This window comes from Calidris pugnax, unplaced genomic scaffold, assembly GCF_001431845.1.
Source record: "Calidris pugnax isolate Ruff unplaced genomic scaffold, ASM143184v1 scaffold61, whole genome shotgun sequence".
In the NCBI taxonomy this organism is placed as follows: Eukaryota; Metazoa; Chordata; class Aves; order Charadriiformes; family Scolopacidae; genus Calidris; species Calidris pugnax.
The window spans coordinates 2,165,800-2,180,160 of NW_015090945.1; positions in this window are offsets into that span (position 1 = coordinate 2,165,800).

The following is a 14,361-nucleotide window of genomic DNA, read 5'->3' on the forward strand; positions in this document are numbered from 1 at the left end:
GGTGGGTGCGGTGGTTTTGGTGGGCGTTTGGTGTGGTGTGTTTTGTATTTGTTTGGTGGTTTTGTTTTGGTGGTTGTTTTTTTGGTTGGTTTTTTTTTTTTTTGTGGTTGGACTCGATGATCTCAGAGGTCCCTTCCAACCACTAAGATTCTGTGATTCTGTGATTCCTTGCTAAAATCTTGCTAACTGATCTTCATCAAGTTTGATCTGATGTATGATTTGACTTTCTTCTCACCAACATATTCAACTTTGTTTGAGACTCAGAGGCCTCTTGCTTTGTTAGATTTCCTGATATTTGTTACTTTCCATCAGGCAGTGCACTGAAGAAGCTTGCTGGTCCCTCCTCATAATGTCAAACAATAGAAAAAAAAAAAAAACAACTCAGTTATTTCCAGAAAGTCCTAGAACTTTGTGATAGCAGAATGGTGAGGAAACGAGGACAAATTTCTGCACATGTTGAGACAAGCTGTTGTATACATGGTATGGTAAAGCAAGAAAATAATATTTATAATATATAAATTAATCTCCTACAGCCTTCAAAGATTTTAATTTCAGTCCTTCCAGCTAATGGCATTGGGCTACACTTGATTTTTAAATGTGCCTTTCTGCACTAAGTGTAACATCTGGCATTCCCAAAATCTTTTTCACAATTTCATGCACATTTAAAATGTTATTGTCTAATCATTTTTGTTTTTTAAAAGGATTTTAATATGGTCTAGTTCTAAAAAAAAATTAAGAATAAATCAAAATATGTAGTAGGGATTAATACGAATATGTATTAGAAGAGCAAAGAAATCACTGAGACAAGACTAATCATCATTTAGATTATCAGTAGAAGATGATTAAAAAACAAAGGATTGTATTACAAGTTATGTTGATGCCATGTTTGTGTAGCCAAATGTTTCAGCTTTATAAATGAAAAAGCCTAAGCAGCTTACAGTGAGACAAAGTAATCATTCAAATTACAAACTTAAGAATTTCAAATTACATACTTCATCAAGTTGAGTCTATTGTAACTTAAAATACATAGGGAATGATTCACTCTAGTTGAAAAACAGCATGTAATATTTCAGCCATTATGAAATTGCTGCTTGGTTTTACAAAAGTGTTAATGCCATTAAACCATCTTTTTTTAGGATGAATGCTCAGGCCTAGGACTGTTTATAATCCAACAGCTAAGAACAGAACACTTTCTTATATGTAAAAGGTGATTTATTTGGGGATTTTTTTCGGTTTTATGTAAAAGTAAACAGAGTTAATCTCTCTCTCTGACTGTGTGCTCTTGGTCCAATAATTAGAGGGAAGATTTAGACGAGATCTTAGGAAGAAATTCTTTCCTGTGAGGATAGAGAGACACTGGAACAGGTTGTCCAGAGAAGCTGTGGCTGCCCCATCCCTGGAGGGGTTCAAGGCCAGGCTGGATGGGGCTTGGAGCAACCTGGTCTGGTGGGAGGTGTCCCTGCCCAGGGTAGGGGGGCTGGAACTTGATGGTCTTTAAGGTCCCTTCCAACCCAAACCATTCTATGATTCTACAACTCGATGCTTTTGATCAAAAACTCAATCCTCAAAACATTTAAGTAAAGTTTTTCCTATTCTTCTTGCTCTCGTTGTCAATGGGAGTTTTTCTACTGTCCAGACTAAGCTGAACAGTAAGTTTTGGCAGGCTCTATGCCTAACAGTGCAACTAGTTTTTTTGGAATGTTATTGAAAAAAACTAGAGGGGTACAGATTCCATCTCTGTCATGATTATCTTATCAAAGAACACAACTCAGACTAATCATGACAATTTTTTTTCCATGTTTTCTCTTTGGGAAATTTCGTTGAAGCAATTTCAGGTGAATGTGATAATGATTCTGTTCTTACTGAAGGATTCCTTCAAATGTCTATTTCATACTTAACTTCTGTATCAGTGCTATTGATGAGAGCACTAATTTGTTCTTAATTTTGGGGAATATTTCTGTTTCTGTCCCTGTCCCTTATCTGCTTCTTCTAAATGGTTTATTGGCTACACTGTGTCTCACTCAAAAAAAGGTTATTTTTGCACTAAATCTAAGGGGTTTTTTCTTGAATGTGAGCAAAACCCAACCCCAATATTTTGATAGAGACTTTTCTCACTTCTCTGATGAAGTTCTTGAGAGGACACTGTACGAGGCACATGGGTATCTGAAGTGTTTGTGTCGTAACCTGTTTCCCTGCTTTCTCTTGCAGTAAATCACAGTATCGACATCGGTGCTATACCCTAAATGTCTTAACAGGTTTTTGTTCTTAAAGTATCACAACAAATTAATTTAGTTTTTATAAGCACTGTCTTTGGTATACGCTATAACCCTAACTCAGTAGGAATGGTTTTAAATTAAGATTGTCAGATACGTTAAGATTATGTGACATTCCCTTGGACCATAACTTTTCCTTCAGACAGATATGTTCATCCACTCTCTTTGTGGGTGTTTGGTCTTACAAACAGCCTTTTTAAAATTTTGAGAAAAAAAGAAGCAAAATTAACAAACAAAAGCCCCCAACCCCCCACCAGTTTTCTTTGTGTCCAATTAGCTTACTAGTAGATTTGCTTGTCCAATATAGGTTGATACAAAATACATAAAATTGGGTGTCATCTGTCTAGTTCTCAGTCATTCTTATCTATCCTAGTTTAATTAGAACAGCATGAAATTTATTCATTCCAATATAAATTTAAATTAATGATATTGAATCTTATGTTCGTCTCTGGTCTGCTGTGAATGAACACACATCAAGGAAAATTTAGGGGATTTTTGTTTTGGTTTGGTTCTTTTTTTTGGACGAGACAGGAATATGTAAGTAGAAATTGTTTCCATTAATTTTATATATTTTAAATATTAAAAAAATGTAATAAAAACTGAAATAGAAATATCTACCCTTGTAGCTCCTTGTCTGCCATAGCAGTAACCAAATTAATAATCCAGTCCAAGTTCTGCCAGAAAATCTTAGTCTCCTGTTGCTGCTCTGGATGTCTCGGGTGATCAGCGGAGGCAAAATTTATAGATGTGGATTTTTCAGCTGAGAACTAATCTGGAGTAAAAATATTAGAACCAAAATATGGTGAAGGTGCAAATGTGAACTGAAGTTAGAGGAAGAAAACATTATTCCCTATTTTAGAAGTACAGTTGTCATGAAATTTGGGGCTGCTTTGCACCTTGTGAAGACTCACGTTAACTTCTATCAGAGATAGGCCAGTAGGTTTCTTATCATCTGGAGCTTGTTTGCTCCTTGAAAGCAGCCTCAGCTATAACTGTGTACCTTGAATAAAACTAGAGTCCTCAGGAGTAACACCTTGCATTTGGTTTTCCAAATCCTGAGGCAATCAGGGACTTAAAATTCAGGCAAAACCATCCCTAAGAAATATCGCCAGCAGGAGTCTGAACCTTACCTTGTCGTACAGCAAATAAGTTAGCAGACTGTGACTTAATTTTATGATAAAAATTTCCACTCTAAGTTTAAAGCCCATTCATGAACAAGATCCTGGAGTGGTTGCTGTTGGCATGACAGATATCAAATATCCAAACAACATTGCTGTTATGTGACTTGGCTGCCTGTAACAGCTGGAAGAAGGTAGGAGTTGATAGCCAAGGAGTCTCTTTCAGGGACATACAGCCTGGTGTTAAATATTTCAGCTGAAGCACAGATGTGAACTGAAGTTAGAGGAAGAAAACATTATTCCCTATTTTAGAAGTACAGTTGTCATGAAATTTGGGGCTGCTTTGCAACTTGTGAAGACTCATGTTAAATAACTTCTATCAGAGACAGACCAGTAGGTTTCTTATCATCTGGAGCTTGTTTGCTCCTTGAAAGCAGCCTCAGCTATAACTGTGTACCTTGAATAAAACTAGAGTCCTCAGGAGTAACACCTTGCATTTGGTTTTCCAAATCCTGAGGCAATCAGGGACTTAAAATTCAGGCAAAACCATCCCTAAGCAATATCGCCAGCAGGAGTCTGAACCTTACCTTGTCGTACAGCAAATAAGTTAGCAGACTGTGACTTAATTTTATGATAAAAATTTCCACTCTAAGTTTAAAGCCCATTCATGAACGAGATCCTGGAGTGGTTGCTGTTGGCATGACAGATATCAAATATCCAAACAACATTGCTGTTATGTGACTTGGCTGCCTGTAACAGCTGGAAGAAGGTAGGAGTTGATAGCCAAGGAGTCTCTTTCAGGGACATACAGCCTGGTGTTAAATATTTCAGCTGAAGCACAGTGTTACATGTCACTGTAGTGTTTCATGCATAACAGTACTCCTATAAAGTGACTTGTCAAGTGCACTGTCTCACCCAGCTCTCTTGGCTTCCCAGTAGAGCAACACCTCTTCCAGTTCTACCTTCTCACCTCTTCCTTTTCTTAGCTGTGTCTATGCATAACTCTGCTATGTCGGAGACGATACAAGTACAGGTTTCTGTCATCGATTTTATGGTCTCCTCTTTTTTCTTCTCACTGGAGAAGTGACTGCCTCTAAATCTGAAAATATAGTTAAAGATTAAAGAAAAAAACACTTGCTCTGATAAAGCCTTTGTCATAACACTGAAGAAAAGCAACATTGCATTTACAATAGAGGCCTCATTTATTATTAAAGAATTGTTTTACTTGCATTTAATTAATCAGATTTAATTCATTTTATATTAAGAAGCTGTAATTTTGTGTGATGGAAGTGTATGCAGTAACCCGATATTTGGTCATTAGTGCTGCGTTCTGATTAACTCTTGGGGTTATTCCCTTTTAAATTTTTTTCTTTTCTTTTTTTGTTTTTTGTCCAAATCAGAACGCATTAACTGCAAGGAGGCCCTTTTTGTAGTTATTTTATCATTAATTAATTGTACGTTTTAAAAATTTTAACAGGAATGCTTAGCCAGAAGACTGATTTTTGTTTAAATATTAGTTATGTTACACATAGTTTTTTGATATCGTGACTTATTTCCTTTGGGATATCTTTGCAGTTGCATCAATCATCCATTAAGGAATAAGAAATTTTCCAACAGAATTTCATATATTGCCTATGACCTCCTCTTTCATCCAATCTATTCTTCTTCTACTACATGCAATAAGTGTTAAACTATTTGTATAAATGCACTGAGTTTGCTCCTGACCCAATATTCCCTTTTCCTTCTCTAATATTTACCCTTCTGGTATATTTATAGATCTATATCTGACTGTAAAATAATTTTGCTTGACTAAGAAAGCCAAGCTTTTTCAGTCTGATCTATCATTCTAAGTCTTCTTCTGTGCTCCCATTCCTGTTCTGTAGATTTGCCTTTTCCATGACTATCTCCTGCTGAGGACTGACAAGGTACTTACTCATTTTATGACAGGAGAGTCTAAGGAGAACCCTATACCAATGCGACCTGGCCTTGTCCATTTAGAATAAACTAAATTATTTCCACAAAGCATTGCCTCGTGGAGTGTATATGTACGTATCATTCTGATCTGCCATCAGCTAACAAAATTTAATGTTTGTTTTCATAGAATCATGTAATGGTTTTGGTTGGAAGGGACCTTCAAGAACATCCAGTGCCACCCCCTACCCTGAGCAGGGACACCTCCCACCAGACCAGGTTGCTCCAAGACCCATCCAGCCTGGTCTTGAACCCCTCCAGGGATGGGGCAGCCACAGCTTCTCTGGGCAACCTGGGCCAGGCTCTCACCACCCTCACAGCAAAGAATTTCTTCCTGAGATCTCATCTCAATCTCCCCTCTTTATGCCCTCTCTCAGTTTAAAGACATTCCTCCACCTATTGCTCCCCTGACTGATCAAGAGTCCCTCCCCATTTCTCCCTTAGGTACTAGAAGGGGCTGCAAGCTCTCGACAGAGCCTTCTCTTTCACTTGTCTTCAGATGATTTCTTCTTAATAGTCAGGGAGCACATCAGCCTGGGTTCTCTAGTATCTTCCAAATTCAGTTGGAGTCCTCCTGTCCACCCTGTGTTTCCTCAGTGATCTGTTTGCTTCTGATGAAGCCTTTCTGTCTTTTGTTGTTCATATGCCATGCCCCCAGTTTTGCATAAAATTGCATAAAATTTGCATAAAATTAGCAAAAAATTAGCAAAACATTATTAAATATCTGTCCCAACACAGAATTCTGGAGAAATCCACTTAATAACATCAAAATTATCCTGTAAAACTGTTATACCTGGTTTAGACAGTTTCCTACCTACTGAAGAGATCTTCTAAATCCTCTCTTCTATGGTTTAACTTAAAATTCCTTTTCTTGCTCCACATAAACTGTTTTGCTGAAGTCTAGCTAGATTACACCCACTACATTTTCCAAGAGTTAGTTTATCATAGGAAATAATTTGGTGAATATGACGTGATTTACCTGAGGTGCACCCCTGTTGCATTTAATCTCATTTACCTTTTACCTGTATGATTCTAATTCCTTTTCCCCACACGTGTTCTTGGCTGTCTGTATGGCTGAAGCTGTATTCCAGGTTTTATAGCTCCAAGACGCCTTTGCTCCCTCCACACAATAAACATCCCATTTCCTATTTCTGGTCACAGGTACTGAATGTGATAGATTTATTAAGCATCCTTGCTTCTGAAGTTGCAATTTCATGTGCAAACTCCTGCAGTGTTCTGGGGCAGGGATTATCCAGTTCCCTAAACATGTGTATGTCAAGATTTTCCTAGTCAGATGGAAGGAGATATTCAGTTATCTGCATCTTTTCTTATTGTTTATGCCCACCTGTTCTACATCATCACCCAGATTGGAAACAGAGAAAAGTATTCATTTAGCTGAGGACTCTACCCAGATTACCATTAATGTCTATTCCTTTCTCCTTGCAGAGCAATCCCATTTTTTCTCTCATTCCCTTTTTATTAATATCACTACAAAACTTTTTACTCTCTGTTTTAATTTCCTTTGGAAGGTTTAACTCATCATTTGACAGTTCTCACTTTTTGTCTATAATTTCTGACTTCCAAGAAGTATCTTCTTGCTGGCCAATCCCCTTTTCCTGTTCTTGTAGCTTTTTATTTTTACCAAACACAAACTGAAGAAAAAAGGAAATCGTATGTCAAGGAATTCATTTTTATTTCATGACCTCCCCAATAAATCTTATCCAAAGTATTTGCGTGTTTTTTATTAGCTTTGCCATGAGTTTGAACATGCTCATACACACAAAGAAATATATTTTCTACCAATAATTTTAATAACTATTTCTGTGAATGCAAATTCAACAGTCTGCCATAGTATGTGAAATGCAGTAACATTATATACATATAACAAAACTCGGGAATTTAGAAACAGTAATCTAGTAGATGAAAAGTCAGTGAACCAAAGCAACCAAAAGATTGTATGTCTTCTTGTAACACCAAGTAAAGAAGCCTTAGGTTGCAAAATGCCTTTGAATCTTTATACAAACTCAGGTAACACAGTGGTCTCAGAATTATCCCAGAGGTACAGCTGCAGATCATCTGTCCGGGTCTTCTTAAACAAAGTTTCCTCTGTGGAGGAGGCCTTACTGTTACATCCTGCAAGACATTTTCCCATTATTTAAAAAATTAAAATAAGTGTCTGCTTTACACATCATGAACAAGCTGTCCATGTATTAATAATGACAAAAGAATAACATAAGCTTTGATTTTTATAAGTATGGAGTACCATGTCCTGGCAAAGAAAGAATGTTTTTGATTTCTGAGTCTACAGAAAAACTGTGCTCTTTAGACTCTTGCTTACCGACCATTTTAAGTTGTGGATTGATGTCAGGAATACTGATAACTATATTCTGCATTATATTTATTTCCAGTGAGCAACTAAAAGAACTCCTTTAGGAAGCTTTCTCATGTATGAGATCAAACCTTCGTGTTTCTTTCCAAATGACAAATCTAAACATCCTGCAGCTGGGGTTTGGTCTGAGGCTGAGCCACCTCAATCCAAGGGCCTCAATATACATTCTCCTGACAAGAAAGACATCGAGGTGCTGGAGTGTGTCCAGAGAAGGGCAACAGAGCTGGTGAGTGGTCTGGAGAACAAGCCTCATGAGGAGCGGCTAAGGGATCTGGGGGTGTTCAGCCTGGAGAAAAGGAGGCTGAGGGGAGACCTTCTCGCTCTCTCCAACTCCCTGAAAGGAGGGTGTAGCTAGGGGGAAGTAAGTCTCTTCTCCCAAGGAACAGGTGATGGGACAAGAGGAAATGGCCTCCAAGTTGCACCAGGGGAGGTTCAGATTGGATATCAGGAATAATTTTTACACAGAAAGGGTTACTAAGCATTGGAATGGGCTGCCCAGGGCAGTGGTGGAGTCACCATCCCTGGAGGTATTTAAAAGCCAGGCAGCCATAGTGCTTAGAGACATGGGTTAGGGATGGGTTTTGTCAGTGTTGGGTTGATGGTTGGACTCGATGATCTGAAAGGTCCCTTCCAACTAGAAAGTTCTATGATTTTATGATTCTGCATTGGGGTTGAAGGAGTCAGTGGACTCAGTGAGACTGGTAAGGCCAAGAGTGGGAGAGCACTGAACAGGCACACACACAGCTCAGTGTACCAAAGAGCTTTGTTAAGGTAAAATCAATTACATCACCAAAGTTAACATGGCACTGAATACTATCTTGTGTGGAGAGTAACCCTAAGAAATAATTTCTTAATTTTCCCCCTTCTCCTATCGCTCCACTGACTGATCCAGAGTCCCTCCCCATTTCTCCCTTAGGTACTAAAAGGGGCTGCAAGGTCTTGACAGAGCCTTCTCTTTCACTTGTCTTCGGACGATTTTGTTCTTAATAGTCAGGGAGCACATCAGCCAGGGTTCTCTAGTATCTTCCAAATTCAGTTGGAGTCCTCCTGTCCACCCTGTGTTTCCTCAGTGATCTCCTGTTTGCTTCTGATGAAGCCTTTCTGCCTTTTGTTGTTCATATGCCATGCCCCCAGTTTTGCATAAAATTAGTAGCAAAACATTATTAAATATCTGTCCCAACACAGAATTCTGGAGAAATGCATTTAATAACATCAAAATGATCCTGTTAAACTGTTATACCTGGTTTAGACAGTTTCCTGCCTACAGAGGAGTTCTTCTAAATCCTCTCTTCTATAGTTTAACTTACAATTCCTTTGCTTGGTCCACATAAACTGTTCTGCTGAAGTCTAGCTAGATTACATACACTACATTTTCCAAGAGTTAGTTTATCAAAGGAAATAATTTAGTGAATACGACGTTATTTACCTGAGGTGCACCCCTGTTGCATTTAATCTCATTTACCTTTTACCTGTATGATCCTAATTCCTTTTCCCCACACGTGTTCTTGGCTGTCTGTATGGCTGAAGCTGTATTCCAGGTTTTATAGCTCCAAGACGCCTTTGCTCCCTCCACACAATAAACATCCCATTTCCTATTTCTGGTCACAGGTACTGAATGTGATAGATTTATTAAGCATCCTTGCTTCTGAAGTTGCAATTTCATGTGCAAACTCCTGCAGTGTTCTGGGGCAGGGATTATCCAGTTCCCTAAACATGTGTATGTCAAGATTTTCCTAGTCAGATGGAAGGAGATATTCAGTTATCTGCATCTTTTCTTATTGTTTATGCCCACCTGTTCTACATCATCACCCAGATTGGAAACAGAGAAAAGTATTCATTTAGCTGAGGACTCTACCCAGATTACCATTAATGTCTATTCCTTTCTCCTTGCAGAGCAATCCCATTTTTTCTCTCATTCCCTTTTTATTAATATCACTACAAAACTTTTTACTCTCTGTTTTAATTTCCTTTGGAAGGTTTAACTCATCATTTGACAGTTCTCACTTTTTGTCTATAATTTCTGACTTCCAAGAAGTATCTTCTTGCTGGCCAATCCCCTTTTCCTGTTCTTGTAGCTTTTTATTTTTACCAAACACAAACTGAAGAAAAAAGGAAATCGTATGTCAAGGAATTCATTTTTATTTCATGACCTCCCCAATAAATCTTATCCAAAGTATTTGCGTGTTTTTTATTAGCTTTGCCATGAGTTTGAACATGCTCATACACACAAAGAAATATATTTTCTACCAATAATTTTAATAACTATTTCTGTGAATGCAAATTCAACAGTCTGCCATAGTATGTGAAATGCAGTAACATTATATACATATAACAAAACTCGGGAATTTAGAAACAGTAATCTAGTAGATGAAAAGTCAGTGAACCAAAGCAACCAAAAGATTGTATGTCTTCTTGTAACACCAAGTAAAGAAGCCTTAGGTTGCAAAATGCCTTTGAATCTTTATACAAACTCAGGTAACACAGTGGTCTCAGAATTATCCCAGAGGTACAGCTGCAGATCATCTGTCCGGGTCTTCTTAAACAAAGTTTCCTCTGTGGAGGAGGCCTTACTGTTACATCCTGCAAGACATTTTCCCATTATTTAAAAAATTAAAATAAGTGTCTGCTTTACACATCATGAACAAGCTGTCCATGTATTAATAATGACAAAAGAATAACATAAGCTTTGATTTTTATAAGTATGGAGTACCATGTCCTGGCAAAGAAAGAATGTTTTTGATTTCTGCGTCTACAGAAAAACTGTGCTCTTTAGACTCTTGCTTACCGACCATTTTAAGTTGTGGATTGATGTCAGGAATACTGATAACTATATTCTGCATTATATTTATTTCCAGTGAGCAACTAAAAGAACTCCTTTAGGAAGCTTTCTCATGTATGAGATCAAACCTTCGTGTTTCTTTCCAAATGACAAATCTAAACATCCTGCAGCTGGGGTTTGGTCTGAGGCTGAGCCACCTCAATCCAAGGGCCTCAATATACATTCTCCTGACAAGAAAGACATCGAGGTGCTGGAGTGTGTCCAGAGAAGGGCAACAGAGCTGGTGAGTGGTCTGGAGAACAAGCCTCATGAGGAGCGGCTAAGGGATCTGGGGGTGTTCAGCCTGGAGAGCAAGCCTCATGAGGAGCGGCTGAAGGATCTGGGGGTGTTCAGCCTGGAGAAAGGGAGGCTGAGGGGAGACCTTCTCGCTCTCTCCAACTCCCTGAAAGGAGGGTGTAGCCAGGGGGGGTCGGTCTCTTCTCCCAAGGAACAGGTGATGGGACAAGAGGAAATGGCCTCCAAGTTGCACCAGGGGAGGTTCAGATTGGATATCAGGAATAATTTTTACATAGAAAGGGTTACTAAGCATTGGAATGGTCCGCCCAGGGAAGTGGTGGAGTCACCAGAAAGGGTTACTAAGCATTGGAATGGGCTGCCCAGGGCAGTGGTGGAGTCACCATCCCTGGAGGTATTTAAAAGCCAGGCAGCCATAGTGCTTAGAGACATGGGTTAGGGATGGGTTTTGTCAGTGTTGGGTTGATGGTTGGACTCGATGATCTGAAAGGTCCCTTCCAACTAGAAAGTTCTATGATTTTGTGATTCTGCATTGGGGTTGAAGGAGTCAGTGGACTCAGTGAGACTGGTAAGGCCAAGAGTGGGAGAGCACTGAACAGGCACACACACAGCTCAGTGTACCAAAGAGCTTTGTTAAGGTAAAATCAATTACATCACCAAAGTTAACATGGCACTGAATACTATCTTGTGTGGAGAGTAACCCTAAGAAATAATTTCTTAACAGGGCTAAGTTAGATATGTTAAAATATATTTTAAAATAAATGTATTCTGAGATCTGTATTCCAGTGGGGGTAAGCTTTAATGTCTTGATTCAGTTTTTTTCTTAACAGGGAAAGGTGTCTTCACGTTATTGGAAGAAGGAGCATAAAAAAAGCCTGTGAGGAAACAAAAGGACTACAGTCCATATGATGGAAAGCACAGCTTGTTATTACTATGTGGCCAAATTGCTAGCAGGTGAAGCAATTGGGAAAATTGAAGAAAGTGGGGCAAAGATCAGAAACAGTAGATGTTGATAGTTTTTTCCCCTTCTGCATTCATCCAGCTGTAAAACCTGCATATACAGCTCTACCACCACACTGAACATATATCACCTAAATCTTCTTTTGGGGAGACACTTCTCCTAATATATTCAGTCAGTATATAAATAGGTCAGTTGTATCCATAAAGTACAGACATTCAGGCATCCAATTGCTTTCACGTTATTTTCATGTTATAATTCAGTAATTAAAATTTGAATTTAAGGGTGTCTGAAGCTGGTAACATAACCAATTCAATTTTTTTCTGAGAATGTCAATTTATTTGTCCAAAAGGAACTACTCTTGGTTAGATCAGCTGGAAAAAAAAAATGCGCAAGATCCAAACCACCCTGGTATAAAGCTTCATTTCTCTTTGGTGAGATGTATCAACATTACAAATGCTAAGGAAAAGCAAAAAAGACCCAGTGGTAAGGAGAGGTCAGAGTGGCCCTTAAGGTGTAAAGAATCAGTGGAGGGGAATAGAAAGTTAAAAGAGAACGAATTACAAAAGTTCAAACCCACTGGTGTAGAAAAGGCACAAGGATGTCATAATTTCTTGATATACGCAGGTATGTCTGCAGGAGTCATCTCACTGGAACAAAATTAAGCTTCCTTAGCATTTCTGAAGAATGTAAATTTTTCCCAAGACCTAGTTAATTCCATATATTTAGAATTTTTTAGTTTTCAGACTTTTTTTTCTATTTACTTTTCAGTGAATATTTTCCTGCTGCTTCAGAGGAACTGGAATGTAAGAACCGAGGAGCAGTTAGGAAATGTGTACTCAGTAGGAGCTGGAGTAATTAGAAGTGAAGAAGTGATTGATTGTAGTCTTCATAAATTGCAGATGGGCTCTTCTGCTTTCAGATGAAGCCTGATATATAGAAGTAAAAAAGCATTATCAATCCCTGTGATGAGTTTGTCTCAGTTCATATTTTCAGGATGAATGTAGCAAAGCAAAAATGATGAAACTTTTTATGTGAAAGCTAAAATTCACATTTGTTTAACTCCTTATTCCTGGTCTCTAGGTATCAGAAAAAATGAACAAATTATGTCTTGTCCAGTTCTATGTATGTTTGGAGAAACAAAGGCAATAGAAATAGAATACAAAATGTCAGAAGTATTCATGGGTTTACCTTGGTAGTGGTGTTTTAGCATCTTACCAATGTCTTGTGACTAGTTTCTGGTGTTAAATCCCTTCTAAAGGGATTTATTGGTTTGGCAAAGGTACCCAGACAAGATTATTGTTATTTCTTGTTCTTTGGTCATGCAAAATCGTTTTTCCATGCTGTTTCAGAAAACATATGGAAAAGGAAAGTTGAATTCCTCAGCTGAATGCAGCAGCTGTTTGGTATTTACTCTTAATCACTGCTGGTGAGTAGACTTTCTCCTTCATTCACTGCCCTTATCAATGCTGTCTCCTGGAAGGGAACGGGGTTCTTTTTTCATTCAGCCCAAATTTCTAAGGTATTATAGAAATGTGTAGCAAATAAAGATATTTCCCAGATTTTTGTAATGTCTTTAATATTAAAGAAGTCAGCAATAATGAAAGCACTTAAAAAAAAAGAATATTCATTTATATCTTCAAATACTTTTTTGTCATTGACCCTGATAGTGTTTTCTGGGCTCTATGTCACAAAGAAATGATTAATAAGTTTTGGATTTATTTACCTCTTGCTGTTTTCAGATGCTAAAATGTTACTTCTAAAAAGCTTTTTGTAATACTAGCAAAAGTTTTCCCCTATCTACTTTGACACTTTCCAGCATCTTATTTATTCCCAGAGTTTGATCAAACTTGATGACTTATTTATAGTAGGCTGTTATTGTGCTTAGTGCTGTACAAACCATGGACTCTGTTCCAAAAACCTCTACTCTAAATCAGATCCAGGCAGTCCAGTTGAACACACTGCACAATTGCTTCATCAGTTCCCATTGACTGATAAAATTTCTTTCATTATTTTCTCTTTCTAACCCAAGAAATGCAAAATGTATGACTGTTTTCTAGTATTCATTCCGTATCCTCCTTTCCGAAAATTGATATGAAGATTTGTTTAAACTGATAGGAGTAACTACCTCTTCTGTGAATAAATTACACTTCCCATTTCTGAGAGGTCCTACTCTTTTCCTCCTTGCTGACCTCTTCTTCTCCAAGTACTTAAAAAAATTCTGATTTATCTCAAACCCTCATGCAATCTGCTTTTCATTTTCTACCCTTAATTTTCTTATCATTTTTTGCACTCTCTCTTAACTTCATTCTCTAATCTTCTCAGGACTGCTGTGTAGCTGATGTTTTATGCCTCGTATTTCCTTTTTCCTTACTTTTGATTACATTTTGGACTTTTCAGCTCATCCTCATTGACTTTTTACTCCTTGTATATGTATTGCAAGATTGCACATGCAACCTTTGGGTATGCATTCATTTACCTCTTCACATTTTCCTCTCTCTTTTTTTTTTTTTTCAGTTGTCAATATTTTTCCTTTGATGTTTTCATCATGTTAATTTTTTGTCTGACATGCTACATTT